The 16,377-nt window shown below is 41.4% G+C and overlaps 1 long non-coding RNA gene across 1 annotated transcript; it reads left to right on the top strand.

Annotated features, from left to right (window-relative positions):
• The first annotated feature begins 8,215 nt into the window (after positions 1-8,215).
• Positions 8,216-11,575, top strand: LOC135913399 (uncharacterized). The gene is made up of 4 exons (XR_010567993.2): positions 8,216-8,407; positions 10,023-10,188; positions 11,145-11,261; positions 11,438-11,575. It is a non-coding gene; the product is annotated as an uncharacterized lncRNA (long non-coding RNA).
• Positions 11,576-16,377: the final 4,802 nt, after the last annotated feature.

The following is a 16,377-nucleotide window of genomic DNA, read 5'->3' as shown; positions in this document are numbered from 1 at the left end:
TCAATTGACGAAATTATGATATCCTTTTTGATTGCTTAGTTACAGATAGTTTCGTTTTCTGAAAATATGTGTTGCTTCCCAATTTTTATAAAAAAGAATGACCACCGAACTAAAACATTCGCAACCAACATTAACTACATTTAAATGTTTCTTTTAAATGCAAGAACCTCATCAAACTTGGTGCTGTGATTGCCGAGAACAATTTCTAAATTTTCGTAAATTTAGACAGGGGACACGAGGAAAAACTTTCGCAGTGACCCGCAGCATCTACGAGAGACATCGTTGTGGACAGCCTTTGATGTTAACATGTCGGTTTCGTTAAGGTACCCCCTATTATTTCCCCAGCAAATTTGCTTTCCGCATTGATGGGCTACCGCAGCAGCTGGAAATCGAGGAAATATGTGCTTAAGTATTAAGATGGACGGATTAATATGTTTGCTTCGCACGATGGGGCAAAATGTATGACAGAATAATTGTGCGATCTGTTTATTTTTCGTTGTCCATTAGCATGTTATGGCCGAAGATGCTCACAATATAATGTCACATTTACTAGTCACGGGGCAACGCACACCTTTCGGCATGACACATCCAGTACTTGCATTTAGTTGTCAAAGCACTGCCCTGCCCCGTTATTCACGTGCGTGAAATATGACCACTAATTAAGTATATTGTGCAGTAATACATGCAGGATTTGTCTGTTGTCCACATTTTCTACTGTGCTGTGGTCCTGCACTTATATTCCACCCGCAATGCAGACTAGCAGATATCGAACGCCAAAAAGGATGCCCCCGTACTCCAAGACCTCGCACATAACTCCTCACACTGGCTTGCATCCAAGAGTTGTGCGAGTGTCGAGACCGTCATTAAGAAATGCTGGTAGTTCGAGGAAGTTGACAGTCGGCACAGGATACAACATATTCGCATCGTTATTACGTGAAAGTCGTATGAGCCTTCGAAGAATGACACCGTAGAGTGCAGTCTAATTATTGTGGTGCCCATGCCTCACCTTGCAAGGACTCAGCCAGTAAGAGTGAGGTCTAAGCAGTTCGCTTATATGTGTAGTCACCCGATAGTTGCCGGGCGCTGGCGTTGGCCATAGGACCTATTGGACCTCACTTCAACAGTTGCTGCCATTCTCGTCTTATTCGGTACTATCGGGTTTCAGCTAAACTCCTTGAACAGCCAATTTATTTGTCTCGAAATTCTGAACCTGATCGACCGATCAAGGCATCGGTTCATCAGATTGGAATGCTAGTACATTGCAGTGCAATGTAGGACGCTCAAATGTGATCTAGAATGTACACTAGCATTCGCTTCACGCGCACACTGATTAGATAACGCGTTTTCGCTATTGAATCCATGACAACACTCTGGATATTAGAAATACATGCAGGCGCATCCTGAACTAACCGATAACTTTGAAACAGTGGCTAAGCGCTGAAGAATGTTCACCCCAAAAAATTTTTAGGAAATTATGAACAGTTGCTTTAAATATTAGCTGAAACATAGTGCTCGTGGTAAAAGGGCCCCCAAGGCTGAATAACGTCGCCGACATGCCCCAAACATTCAAGAGCTGAACACTTTCCGATTACTGGTAGTTATGAAACCAGTATTTCGTGTGCCAATGTAGCCGCTCTGTTCAGGGGCCAATCCCACCATGGGCACTGTGTCGGAGCTCATATTTCCCGTGATTGTACTATGTAAGTATTAATTGTCACAAAACCACATCATTTTATTCTTTGGGTATTAATATTAGAGAGCCGAAATTTGTGCACAAAACCCTCATCATAATGCTCCAGTACCTTCCGTTCAAACGTATATGTCCATGTGCACGCTGCTCAATATATTGCAAAATACTGAAGACGTATCCAAGCTTTATCCCAGCAGCTGTTTTTATTCCTAATAAGGCCAGTAAACCAAGCCTGATGTTAGCAACGCCCAGAAATCTAATCGGGAACGCGCACAATGTTCTCCCACACCTTGTGTGATTTACTGTACCTCTGAGGTGCTTCTATAATAATAATAATATTTGGGGTTTTACGTGCCAAAACCACTTTCTGATTATGAGGCACGCCGTAGTGGAGGACTCCGGAAATTTTGACCACCTGGGGTTCTTTAACGTGCACCTAAATCTAAGCACACGGGTGTTTTCGCATTTCGCCCCCATCGAAATGCGGCCGCCGTGGCCGGGATTCGATCCCGCGACCTCGTGCTCAGCAGTCCAACACCATAGCCACTGAGCAACCACGGCGGGTAGGTGCTTCTATAATATAGGAGAATCGATTTTGAATGCTAAATTGTAAACGCATGTGCACGGTTGGGCAGATGCGTTTAAGTTCACGAACTTGACTTGCACGAAGAAGACCAGTCTGAGCTTTCACACCTGCATTATAAAAAGCCTACTGCACCTTCAATGTACCGGCTGCTTTTAACTGCACCAAATAAAACTAATAAACCAATCGAAATATTTGTGGCACCGTTTGTTCACTCGATTTTTCAGATTGTAAACCTCTAGATACGGAGTAAGTTGAGAAGTTGTGTGCGTAATTAACGAAGCTACGTTAATTACCTTTTCAATAATTGATCTTAGGTGGCTAAAGCAAATGAGTACTTTGGAGCCGGTCGTCGAGATTATGTAGCCGAGAGAAAAAGTTTTGATTGAATATGATTTTGTAAGAGCTATCCGAAGAAATATTTTGCAAATAGACGCTCTCTTAAAGCGTAATTGACGCAGAAAAATCAGGCCTGCAAGATCAACCTCACAGCTCTCTGCCTTGTGAAATATTGCCACCAATAGTAAAGCTCCGCGACGATGTTCCTTGGGGCCAGTCCACTGTTCACTTTTATTCACGTTGTTTTTTCGAAGGCAAGCCATATAAAGTTTCAATGTCAATATAGCAGTGAACACGTCCCGCAGACAGTTTGCTTGGTCGCAGAAGCGATGCGTGATGCAACGATGGGGCAGATTTACCGCGTCGCTAGCAGCAAGACAATGCGCTGCCGCCGAGGCAAGGAAGATAACGAAGGTGAACAGCTAGATAGCTGCTCACGGAGCCGTGGCGATGGTGGTGGCAAGGTAAATGTATCTGGTAGCGAAGCTTCCATAGGAGCCCATACGTTCAAAACATGGCGGTCCATCGCCGGTTCATGGGGCTTAGCGCCATCTGTATGTGGTGGGAACACTTCCGGCGGAAAAAAAAAATAACGTGACGCCATGTCCGTTAAAAGCAGAAGTGACGTCATTTTGTTTTCGAAGGCGCGAAATTCGTTTTGTTGTTCTTCCTTTGGAGCTATATATTCAAATGCCCCGCCATTCGACTTTATGGGCGTTTCGAGCTTTCAGCGTGGAAAGCGATGCAGGAAAAGGCCAGCCATACGGTTGTCGAAATCGCATCCCTGCGCAGAACATACTTTCTTTGGAGGCCGACGAAAGCTTTAGGTGTAGAGTGCTGATCCTATTGTCGGATACCAAGTCCGTCGGCCAGCGCAGTCGCACGAAAACAACTACACAATTATTTGGCGGTCGTAACTCACTACTTTTGACTGAACAGATTAAGAAGCAATGAAGCTACCCGCGTCACCAAATTCAGACAAACTTCGACAAGCAAGAAAGCACAAATTGTGAGGGGGGCGTTTTATTTCGACAGGTGATACGAGTGCGCCCTTCTGCCCATTTCAAGACGTGCATTGCACTGCGAGTGATAGTGGCGTCAACGCCCCCTGTAGCGATGGGCGCTGAAAAGAAATGCATTTATTAATAACAAAATTAAACGTATTTATTTAACTCATCACGAATATATAAAATTGACTAGGAATTTTATTTTCGTTGAATGAATCTAACTGTGTCTCGTTTGAATTGAAGAAGGCGTTTTTCTTTCCCAATGTTTGTTCCCTCCAAACATAGTCGCGCTTCGATCGCTGCTCCCATAACCCCCCATGCTGATGTCGGTGACAATCTGTACTGAACCGCTTTTCGCCCGAAGCTTCGCGACCTATTTGAATCGGCCTTGCTCATGCACACGGATTCGAATACGGATAATCACGCACCCGCGCTCGAGGCGTGCGTGCTATCTCTCCTCCACTGCTACCTCGGGAAAACATGCGCGTGCAAACACTGAATGACACTCGCTCTGCAATTACCGTTCACACTACAGGTGTAATAAATCGCTTCACGGTTTAAATTTCACACTTCAAGTCAATGTGTCCTCCGCTGAGAGCCTGCAAGACTATTTGCTCCTGTCGTGTGACATAACCAGCCATCCCTGAGCAAAGCACTCTTTTAACGCACCACCGATGTTTCGACCAAGTGCCATAAGCGCCTATGTTTTTAAATGGGACTACCCTCTTCACGCAGTCGGTTGAACTTGTTGATACTCGGGTGATATATCAAAAAAAAATTCTATAATTTTTCCCATTTATTTGCGCATGTTCATTGCCATGAAGTTACACAGAATGGGGAAGACGCAATCTCTAGAATTCCAGAGTACTACGTCCGTGTTACAAGGTACGATAGTTTTTTTTTCATTTTTTTAAGGTAACACAAAGACATTGGCATGCTTGTTATGTTGTCCAAGGAGTAAAATCTGATTGTAAAAGTGATGACCTAATAAATGAGCAACACATTACTCCATTTTAGGAAGGAAAAACAAAAAATATAATGTTTGAAGAACACCGCTGAGGAACCAAAACCGAAACCCAATGTTGAGCTTGGTGTTGTTGCCATCTAGTGAGAGGATGTGGCATTACAGGGACCCTGATAAGATTTTGACGATCTTGTACAAATGTACTGAATTGTTAGAGTAGGTCCTTCTTATCAATAATGGACGCATATAAGTGCTTTGCGTAAAGCGTGTAATTTATTATAAGCTTTTATATATGTACATCGCTGCCGTTCGCAGCACACTCCTCGACGATGCGACCGTATGGTGGAGAAGACCAGTCTCTAGGATCCTATTTGTCTAAAAACTCACTTGCACTATCCACGATATATGGGTTTCGCTCCGCGATAGGTAGGTTTTGCTGGGTTTTGCTTTATTGCGATTGGTAGGTCGATATTGTTTATACATTTTCTTGCCTCTGGCCGTGTCGAAATGTAGGAGAAAAAAAACAATAGTAAAAAGAGAGGCCATAGGTGGGCCATTTAGGTCCGTATGATAAAGCGACATAGCCTCAAATAAGCTTGTGGGCATAATAAATTATCCTTCTGCAAGCAATACACAACACGGTGTTCCGCGATCACCTCCCCTTCTATGTTCCCCTCCGCGCGCAGTTTTTTTTTTCACGCATAGAGCATACCGTAACACACATACTAAGCGCACTCTAAAGAAGAAAATAATTAAGACGGAGTAGTTCATTGAGCTTCGCGTGACGGCATGGAAGACTGATAACCCAAAGTTCTCGCTTGTAAACCGATCCACTGCTTCATGTTAACTTGTATTAATTGCAAATGCTGTATTCACAGCTACGGAGCATTGATCTTCGTACATTTCGAAATTAAAAATGTATAGATATGCATATGTGTTTTTATTGTGTTGTTGTGTAGCATAAAATAACAGGTATGTGATAACTTTCTTCATTCCCTGTACGCCACCCTGACGAAACTGCTCGGTTTTCATTTTATACTGGATTAAAACCAAACGCCATGAGTGGAGGACTTTATGTGCGTATACATTTCGTACGCTTATATTTGTGCGATTCCTGTTAGATTGTTTTCGCTCTTTCTTCTACACTGAATCCACAGCTGCGGGTAAAAAAGAGGTAAAAATACAAGGTGCTATTGTTTTGCACGCGTTTTATATTTTAACCTTGTAGTTCTTTCTTCAGAAGCGTTTAATAGGAGAACTTGCGACATAAATACTTTTGTAGATGCGCAAGTGCAAATCTAGGGAGTAATAATTGTCATGCGCTGAAAATTTAGCTTCAGGCATTTGTTGTTCTTCTTGTGTGTGTGCACATTTTCTAAATTTAGCAGATGAAGGGCACACATAACTAGTACTTATATAAGCTATTATAGAGCATTTAGCTGTACTAGCCGTGCTGCCTAGATGTACTACAGTGCAAGCAATTCACGGACACAGAATGTTCCATGAATAATATAAGCCTAACGTCTCATGAATTGATTTGCATATAATTATAGAAAGCACAATATGCTTCCTTGTTTATATTTTTTTTCTGTCTTCCATGTTTCTCTCCCCATCAGAAAACACTTCCAAAGTCGCTGACTGTCCGGGACCGCAATTTCACATGCAGTTGAAACGACGGTAATTTTATTGTTTTGCCAGCAGAAGCCTTTCCATTTCGCAGAATCTTTTTGTAGACTCGTAATCGGCTGATATCCATGCGTATCGCGCGGCACGTAGTAGATTTTCCGTAATCGGATCAGTAAACGAAGCACTTCGATCATATTCGCTCAAAACGGTGTGTAAGTTATGGTTAATACGAAGACAAATTTCAAAATGTGTGAGTCAATCTGCGTGTCTGCAGTAGAATAGGTATGCAAGGTCTTCTAACATTATAAGACTGTTTTACTAATGGCGCATAATTTAGACCGCCGTCCGTAGGGAAGTTGAACTGCCACTCACAACAAAGTTGCTGAAAACAAGAAATTCTTTATAGCTAATCTCCATTCCTAAGTAAATCTGCGTGTGTAAATTAGGGCTCATGAGAAATTCCTTCAATCTTTCAATCACTGATGAATATGATTTTCTGGTTGTTATCCGTTATGCTATACTAGGTGTCAAGAGAACGACACTTAACACCAAGGTACTATTTCCAGCAATTTGAGGGCATATTATGTACAATGTGTGGTATGGCCTTTATGTTCGGGGATTAATTCGTATACTTGCAACAAATTACTCAGCCCGCCTTTTATGTCAATGTTCATGCGTTCTTTCATTTTATTTTAATTTATTTCCTACTTCAAATAGCAGTCGACCTCTGGAAAAAAGGCCGTGGCTTGACAAGCCTTCGAAGTCCACAAGGTACGTTGACAATGACACCATCGAGCATGCGACAGAAGGACGGGATGCAGAAACATGAAGCATGATTCACATTTTAGAAAAAAATAGGGTACTTCTGCATTACTAAGCAAAAGGACCAAGTAAGGCACACAAAACGACAAGTGAAATACAATATTAAGAACTTCAAGAAAGCAACCTTAGAAGAATATATACAGGGATAACAGCACTAATTTTATTGCAGCAAATGCATTAATTGTAAGGTTAGGTAAAAAAGAAAAAAAGCGATAACAAGGTTTTAGATACACAAGTGTAAAAAACCTAAGCAGTATCAAAAAGCATAGCGAAACACGCTCAACTCATGCTGCGTTTCAATGCACAATTCCAAGAAAAAAAATGTTGGCACACATAATCAAGATATAATGTTCACCTACTCGCAGTTTGAAGACAAAAAAAAAGTGTTGGCACACTTGAACAAAATATGATGGTTACCTACAGGCAGGTTTGACTACATATTTCCTCAAGCTACACTGTAAAAAATTGCGTTTTTTTTTACGGCAGATATGCCGTAAAATATGCCAAATCTATACCGTAAATTAGATAGCAGTGCCACCACTGTTAAAAAGCTTCGAGAGCCTGGAGAGGGACGAAGAGAGAGGAGTTTAGAGAGAAGAAGGACGAGCTGCGCGGATGCTCATTGGCGCGCCGGCCTTTCGCGGCGCGCGAAACGCGCATGCGCAAAGGCATTAGCGCGCGCTGTAGAAGGCAAGACGCACGCTACAGCAACTTCGGCCGTCCCGCGCCGCGGCTTTGGAGCCAAGTGGAAATCGTACAAGTGCACACAAAGAAGAACGGTTGGTCGCCTTGTAAGTGCAGGTAGGTCGAGTCATTATGCATGGGTCAGTGGTGTTCTGCGAAGCGTATGCGATCTTGTTTGAGTGTTGAGCTAGCGGTTGAGCTTGCCAAGTCTGCGGTGTCGCCTGCGGAACGCTTCCGCACCACTCTTCGGCTTCTCCATGTTTGCTTTCTCCCGCTTTTGATTTAAACGGGTTTGGCACATTCATTGACTTGCGCACGTGGTAATGCTGTTGCAAATTGTTCGCTATCCAGTCTGAGCACTACACGTGATGCAGTGCTCTTCGTCACTTTTTCATGCTTTCGTGAGCCCGCTGCCGCCTTTGTTGTGAGCGTTGTGGCCTTGTTCGCAGATCGCGGCGCGGCGGCGGAAGTGGGCGTTGCAGCGCCATTGGGGAAGTCGAGGTGGTTCACGTTGCGGCTTCCTCAACTATGTTTCTCTTCTCCACCCGTCACCGCAAGAACTCTGGACGTTCTCTCTGTGGTGTGCTCGTATGCCACTGACTGTGTGCGACGCATTTGCAGCCATGTCTCATTGTAAGACAGGTTGATTTGATTTGAGGACACACCGCTTTCTCCCTGCATAATCGCAGCAGGTACGTGCATTGAACGTATATTTGGCATTTCGTTGGCTATAGATGGTGCCAAAAAGCTTCAATATTTATTGGATAAAGAAGTTATAATGTAGCAGCCGTATAGCCCCGAGTGTTTTGATGATTTACCTTAACGAATTACATGAGGCACTTGCAGTTATGGGCTGACCTATTACACTGCCATGCTACAGAAAGCAGGCCGTAGTGATGATTTCACCGTTGTACAGGCCTCTTTTATTTACGGAACGGCAGACCAATAAAATTTGGTGTTCACAGTCTAGTTATTGAGAAAAGAAGTCAATATAATGCGAAATGAACGTTAAGACGGTGTAATAAACTAAAGTATGTCTCTTTTGTTCTCTGTTTTATACGAAGTATAGTGATCGGAAAATTAGGGCTAGTTATTGTTTTAGACTGGCGCATTTTTGGAAATATCTAACGCAAGCACCTAGTTCGAAATATTAGGCTGGAAATGTTGATGCCAAGTACATCAGCACTGCATATGGTTCTACAACTGACACCTCCATATACAAGGGTTTACAAACCAATATGGAATGTTGGTATACTTGAAGCCGATATTTCAAGGCAAGTGTTTTAAACCGCATGCTCTCTCTCTTAAATTTTACAAATATTTACTTACAATAAATATTCACTGGGACCATTTCTATAATTTCCACATAAGCCGTGAAACCTGTGATTGAAAATATAACTAATGACTTCCTGTGAATATCCTATGCTGACAGTATGTTAGTGTCTCTTTATGTTAACGACAGAGCTTACTACACAACAGCGAAAATTAATATTAAGTACTCGGTTTTCTCAGGACAGTTCAGCAACAAAATGCAGCCAATATGTGTTATTATTCCCTTTAAACAGTGATCTTCGTGTGCACCAAGTAGGGAAGTATCAGCATGCTATATAGTTAATTTGACATAAAACAAGTGAAAGAGCATACATTTGATCACTGAGCCTGTTTTTTTTTTGCTCTATGCAAAATTTTTGTTGCTGAATTGCAGTTTTAATGTTCTTCCACATATTGTATTTAGCAGTTCCATGGGTTACACAGTCTACCAACTACATGGACATATCCTTAATATTCAGTTCATTTTCGGGTTGCTTTCTGTTATTCAGTATACTGCCAGAGAGCCAGTATCTGCATTTTTATGTGCCAGCAGTCTTCACAAGTAACTGTATAACAATGGCTTGTAAACCGCTAACTGTATGCAAATGAGTCATAGTCAAGTATTAAAAAAATTGGGTCAGATTTGTCGCAAATTTATGTCTTTGAATGGGTATGCATATGGTAGACGCTCTTTTTGTTCGAGGATGCCTATAGTTTCACTTCTCTTTATTTAAATACTCTTGATAACTTTGCCCAAAATAGTTTTCAAAAGCCATTTATAGTTTCTTTCCTGCAACACTATTTTGTGGTTTAAAGAAAACTAAAGACCTGCTGGTTTAGGAACAAGTGGCACACAACACTCAGTGAAAATTAGAAAGTGCCCTAGAACGTAACTTTTGGAATGCATATACTCTGCATACGACTGGTAAAGAACAGTTGATGCAGCAGTCAGCCCTATCATGTAAAAGTGACAAGTACTCTTTTCATTTTGTTTAGGTGATGACATCTGGATGCCTGAAGAGTACCTATTGCTTGTTGATGGCCATGTTGTGGCAGCAGCAAAGATGTTCAAGCAAGCATTCCGCATGCTGTTTGCAGCTTACTGCTGCTTCCACATTTGTTATGCAGAGAAGGCGTCATGCACACTTGAATTCATATAAAGGTATATTTGATTTTCTGTTTATACTTGTATTTGTTTTACATCATGCGCATTAATAGCATATATTATACTGGCCTTAAAAGAACGAAACTGTATACAAGCACCTTTAAGAGTGCTGTGGATATTGTAAATTCAGTGTCCTAGCTTGATAAAAGAAATTGACGGTCGTTGGCAGCACGAACCAGCAGACATTGCTTCTGTGTAATCAAAAATAACACTGGACGATTTGAAGCTTAGTCCACTTTTTTCAGCTTCATAGTACACGTCTGTAAAGCTGAAAAATGTTGAGGCCTAAGTTTCAAATTACACAAAAGTAATGCGCTCCGGTTCCTGCTGCGAGCTACCATCAATTATTGGGGTTATTTGGAAGGTCAAGCTGCTCCCATATTTATAGCAGCGAGATTTATATTCAGTTTGCAAGCCCCCAAGGTAATAAGCAGGTCTAAAATATCCATAGGTAAAATGTGTTCACATTAAAGAATAAAAGCACTTTAGAGATTTGTTGCATCTAAAAGCAAAACCCATCTGTGGCTTTTTTCTATGATGAAAGTCAGTCATAAAAGTCAGTCAGACCTCCCACGTGCACCTTACACCAGATGCACCTGTATGATAAATGTCAAAAGTCACATCTCCTGGGTGTTAGGTGGAGAAACGGTGCACGAAAATCGGGGACAAGACGAGAAGTACACAGCAGGCGTTGTCGGTTACTAGATTTTTTTTGCGCTGTTTCCTATTCAACTTTCTCATAAAACAACTTGTCCAACTTTGAATCCTTTCGTAGGCTGGTGCTCTTTAAAACAAAAAAAATGTATTATTTGTATGTCATGCTTGAAATCAGCGTGAGCTGTGGCATTAAAAATATTCCAGATTATCCGAATCATTTCTTTATTGCCGTTATATATAGAATTTATTGCAATTTTGCCTGCCTTCTCTTTAATAAGGGGGGGGGGGGCATTTAGGGCATTTTCGGCATAAACCCAGACCGTGGACGGAAGGGCAAAAAAGGAAATGTGGCGGTCAGCAAGAAAGTTCTTGCCTTGGTGCAGCGCATCACTGAGTGTGAATGGAATGTCCAGGTAAGTCTGCCCCATATACCTGCCTTCTCTGTTTTGTGCTTTGAAAATATGTTATAAGTCATTCTACCTTTCATAAAATGCAAACCACTCTATTCAAGAGCACTCACATTCTGTGTAAGCACCTCTTTATAGCATTTGGAAGCCCACTGAGTCATTTTTTTTACTTTGCCCCACAGCATGGACTAGTTGACCACACGCAGGGATACTTTTTCGTCTGCCAAGCAGCCCAGAACCTTACAATGCGAACTACAGAAATGGTTCCCTTTCACCAAGTCATCTACACAAGAAATAATTTTAAAGCTACGTGAAGTGCAATAAAGTATTTTGAAATATTTGTTGTTCATTATAAAACATCACTGGATGTTTCCCAGTGTAAAGTTTTCATTCTGTATCAGTGGTGCTTCAAAACGTGAGCTGGCCATTACAATAAGTTAAGCTCCTCGCTTACTTTATTTGTATTTGATCCGTTGACAGGGCTGATATTGTGTAGCGATGTCTTTTCTGATTCTGTATTTTTGTGCTTGGCCATTGGTCAGAGCGACGGTGTGCCCTCATTATCAATATCAGACAGCCATTTGTGGTGGATTATAAGAATAGCAAAGAATAAGGCATCGCTACAAAATAGTGGCCAGGAGTATGGTGCCCCTAATTACCTGCAAATTACTGGCAGCTGTCTCAGTATATTGCATATTTTCTCTGATGCGGTATTTGCACTGCATTGGTGCTTAGTTGTGTTGCAGCCTATTTCAGCTTCAGTCAGTAAGTGCGATATATCTTGTTGCAGGAAGGGGAGAGTTCCGCATCCCGACTACCCTGACTAGAACATTCAGATTTGGAACAGTCAGACCGCGTCAAACAAGCGATTAAAAGTACAGCATGCGAATATATTGTTTTTAAGGGACAGTATGTTCAATATTGAAATTAAAGATGCAGTTGTGCAGCGTCTCGCTTCATTTTCGCCGGCGGAATTGATGCCGTAAGGTGGTATTTAATAGCAAAGTAAAACAACTGACGAGTGATTTTCAGCAGGAACTGTAAAATTTACTGCCGGTACCCGTAAAAAAAAATTACGGGTCTGCGTTATTTTTACTGGAAAGGTGTGAATTTCACGAGCAAGGCCCGTGACTAAGAATAACTGAGATCCGTAATTTTTACGGGAACAAGTTGGCAGCCAAAACTGACGGTCGAATTCTCGTAAAAACAACGGACAATTTTTTACAGTGTACGTATTTCACTATTAACCGATACTTCAGCTAGGATCAGCCAAACCATATATAAGATGAAAAGAAAACACTTATATAAAGAACGCACGGAGGTTGGCATTGCTGCAATATGAAGGCATTCATCATAGAGGCGGCTCAATAATGCTGGAAGATAATATTTAAGCATCTGTTGCCCACAGTCAGTTCGTGGTGTGTTAAGAGTGCAGTGACTTGGAAGGAGTAAAGGTGTGCCGGCAATAGCAGTTCTAGATTAGTTAGTTCTGACATGGTTGAAACGTTGTCCTGAATTTCTAGTTTGTAGCGTAAACACAGACGTATATCGAAAAAACTGAATATTAGCGCTACATTGCTGTCGTGGATGATGTCTGCGGACAGGTAATCACAAGGTTGCTAGAAGGCAATTCTTAGAGCCTTCTTTTGAAGGAGGTGGATTTTTTGAAAAGTAGTGTACGGAGGAGTTCCCCATACTAGGTTACAGTAACGCAGATGCGACATGAAACAAGCGTGAAACAGAAGCAGTTTAATTTTAGGCTTGGAAAAAAATGACGATACCGAGAGAGTATGTCAACTACACGAGCAACCTTAAGGCATACATGATCTACATGGGTATCGCAGAGCAGTTGTTCCATAAACCAGGATATCGCATAGCAGTTGTTCCATAAACCAGATTACTAAAGATTTAAAACTCTTAACAATCTCTGTTGAACTCGAGGCATAGCAAAGTTTTGTGGAGAAGCTTAGCAACTTCCCTTTTGGTCGAGAGAACATTGCTTTCGTTTTTGAAGTGTTTATTTGTAATGCGTGACATTTTACCCAGTGGGCAAGCACTGAAAGAGTTTGATTTGCAAGGGCAATGAGGTCGTCTGGGCTGTTCCCGTTAAAGAAAATGCTCTTGTCGTCTGCATATGTTATAAAGTATGCGTTCTTATTATATCAATCATATAGTTAATGTATAATTAAATAGAAGTGGGTACAAGATACTTCCTTGCAGGACGCCGGCCTTAATTTGTGTCATGCGCGAATAACCCCCATTGATATCGACCTACTGATACCTGTGTGATAAATAAGAGCGAATTCGCTCCCGAAAATGACCACTGGTACCATCTCTGAATTTTCGCAAAAAGAGTGTCATGGCTAATGCTGTCAAAGCCTTTTTTGAAATCTATGAGGACACCAAGCGCAATCTTTCTAGATTCCAATTTTTCTAAAATAAGTTCCTACTACGCTACTAATGCAGTTTCAGGTGGAAAATCCTTTTTGAACGCCGTGTTGAGAACGGGTGATAATACTATAGTGATAAAAAAATTGGTGCGGACGCTTTGTGACTACATTATCAAGTCCCTTGAAAAAAACTCGTAAAAAGCATATTGGTCTATAGTTAGCGATATTGTTGCGATCCCCCTTTTCAAACATCGGTATTATTCTAGCTACTTACTCTAGTTGCATTACTCTAGTTGCATTTGCGCGGAAAAAATGTGACACTTGGCGCAAGGGTTACAGATGCGAGTCAGTGGAGGTGAAATTACATCTACAACATACTTAACAGGTGCAATCTTAAGTCCATTCGAATCACTCTAGACACAATTGTGTAACGTCACAAAAACAGATTGAATATCTGCGTTGTCAATTGAAGTGAGGAAGGCACTATAGGAGTTGCTGCGATCAAGATATTCAGTCGCTTCCGGCTTACATGGTGACGGCGAATTATCAAGGAATGATTCAATAAATACGTTAACTAGGTCGGACTTACTTATTTCAACACCAGTCACCGTTAAATTATCAGGAGCTTTTTTCGCGCTAGAAGGGTTGATGTTGGCCCGCTGTTTCCACATATCAGTAGGGCCACTACTACTCTAAAAAATGTCAGTGTAGTATCTTTCCTTAGCAGTTCTAATATCGATATTTAATTTGTTGCGATAAGCTTTGCACTGTATCCAATGATCAGGCTCTCTCGTTTTAATAAATGTCCAGTATGTTTTTTACCTCAGTACGACGCAGCAATGAAACTGAAATCCATGGTTTTGTACTTCTTCATTTTCTTACATTCCTAAAGGGAAAATATTCTTATACCAGGCCGCAAACTTGCCTAGGAAAGTGTCATATGCGTTGTTAAGACACATTACGGAACAAATGTTGCCACATGACTAATTCTCTACTGCTCTGCGGAAATTCTCAACTTCATTCTCCCTGACTACTTGACGATAATAACCCTGATTAGGCTATCTTTTTGCATCGTGCTTTTCTTTACGCATATAAATGCCCACATGGTCGCTGATCTAACTGCAGTTCACACCTGTTTTCATGTGTGCTACGTCATAACTAGTAATAAAAAGATCAAGAAATGTTGCCATGGTGGAAGTAGCACGAGTGGGCTCTGTTATTACATTTGAGCAGGCATTTGAGGCAAGAACAATTGCAAAATTTTTCCTAATAGCATGATTACCCAGCATATCAATGTTAAAGTCACCGTCCCATAGAATATTACATTTCTTGTTATTATAGAACTGAAATGAGGTATCTAAGCACTCCAAAAAACCATTCTCAAGGAGGGCAGCAAAAAACTGAAAAAGCAGTACAGCTCCAGAGAACTGTCAAGGCTTCACAACAATCAGTAAAGAAGCTTAGGTCCGGCATTAATTCCCATTTCATAGATGCTTCACGAGCAGGGACACGCCACCACCTTCCCGTCCATTTTTGACGATTTAGGAAAAAATGTTTCATAGTGTTTCAAGTTTCAAATGTTTCAAATGTGTTTCAAATGTTTCAAGTTAGATAGTGTTGATAAGAAAGTCGACAAGCAAAACGTAACGACGAAATCAATAGAGAGCTTCATGGAACTGCTGTCAAAAAAGTATGATGAACTTCTTGCCAAAATCGGCTCCCAGGAAACTGAGATTTGTAAACTAAAGGCAAAAACTGAGGAACTTGAGAAACGGCTGACTGAAAAGGATGCTGAAGTTGCTCGCATAAGAGATAGCATCGAAATTGCGGAGCTATACTCGCGCCGGAAAAATATTGAGATTCATGGCATTCCCGAATCCCCAAAGGAAGACCTATTCCAGGTCTTGGTGAACCTTAGCAATAAACTTGACATTCCAGCTCCAGAACGGCATTCCTTGGAAGCAGCGCACAGGTTGAAACCGCGTCAAGGCAAAATCACTCCAATTATTGTCAGATTCACCGACCAAGCAACCAAAGATCTCTGGATATCCAAAAAGAACACTCTCAGGGCTGAGAAAATATTCCTGAATGATGATCTGACCAAAATCCAAGGACACTTATTTTGGCAGACTCGACAGCTGGCGAAAGAGAAAGGGTACAAATTTGTCTGGACAAAGAACGGCAAGGTGTTGGTCAGGAAGGAAGCAGGTTCTAATGTAATTAGTGTCAATAGCGTGGCTGATCTTGCAAAAATAAACTAATGGGGTCATTTGAATCCTTCAGCGAATGGGACAAGCACATCCTCGAAACATTAAGGGAAGAAACACTGCATGAAGAGCTAAAATTACTACACGTGAACATTCGTAGCCTGCAGAAAAATTGGGATCACTTGTGTGCGTATTTGCAAACAATGCCTGATGTGGATGTCATTGCGCTGTCTGAAATCAACATTACAGCGGAAAGGTTAAGTTTGTATTGCCTCAGAGGCTACTCGCAATATGCCGTATGTCGGGAAAATAGGAAAGGTGGAGGTGTTTTGGTGTTTGTGAAAGATAGCTGGTTGTCATACAGTATTGACGTAAAATTTGATAATGCCGAGCTGCTGAACTTGTCGATTAGTAAAGTGGACACTACGTACACTTTGTGTATTATCTATCGGCCGCCAAACTTGAATACACACAAATATATCGAGGAACTGCAGCTTTTACTAAATAAGTATATGAACGAGAAAC

Source organism: Dermacentor albipictus, chromosome 4 (assembly GCF_038994185.2).
Source record: "Dermacentor albipictus isolate Rhodes 1998 colony chromosome 4, USDA_Dalb.pri_finalv2, whole genome shotgun sequence".
NCBI lineage: Eukaryota > Metazoa > Arthropoda > Arachnida > Ixodida > Ixodidae > Dermacentor > Dermacentor albipictus.
The sequence above is the reverse complement of the archived record's forward strand: the minus strand, read 5'-3'. Positions and strand labels throughout refer to the sequence as shown.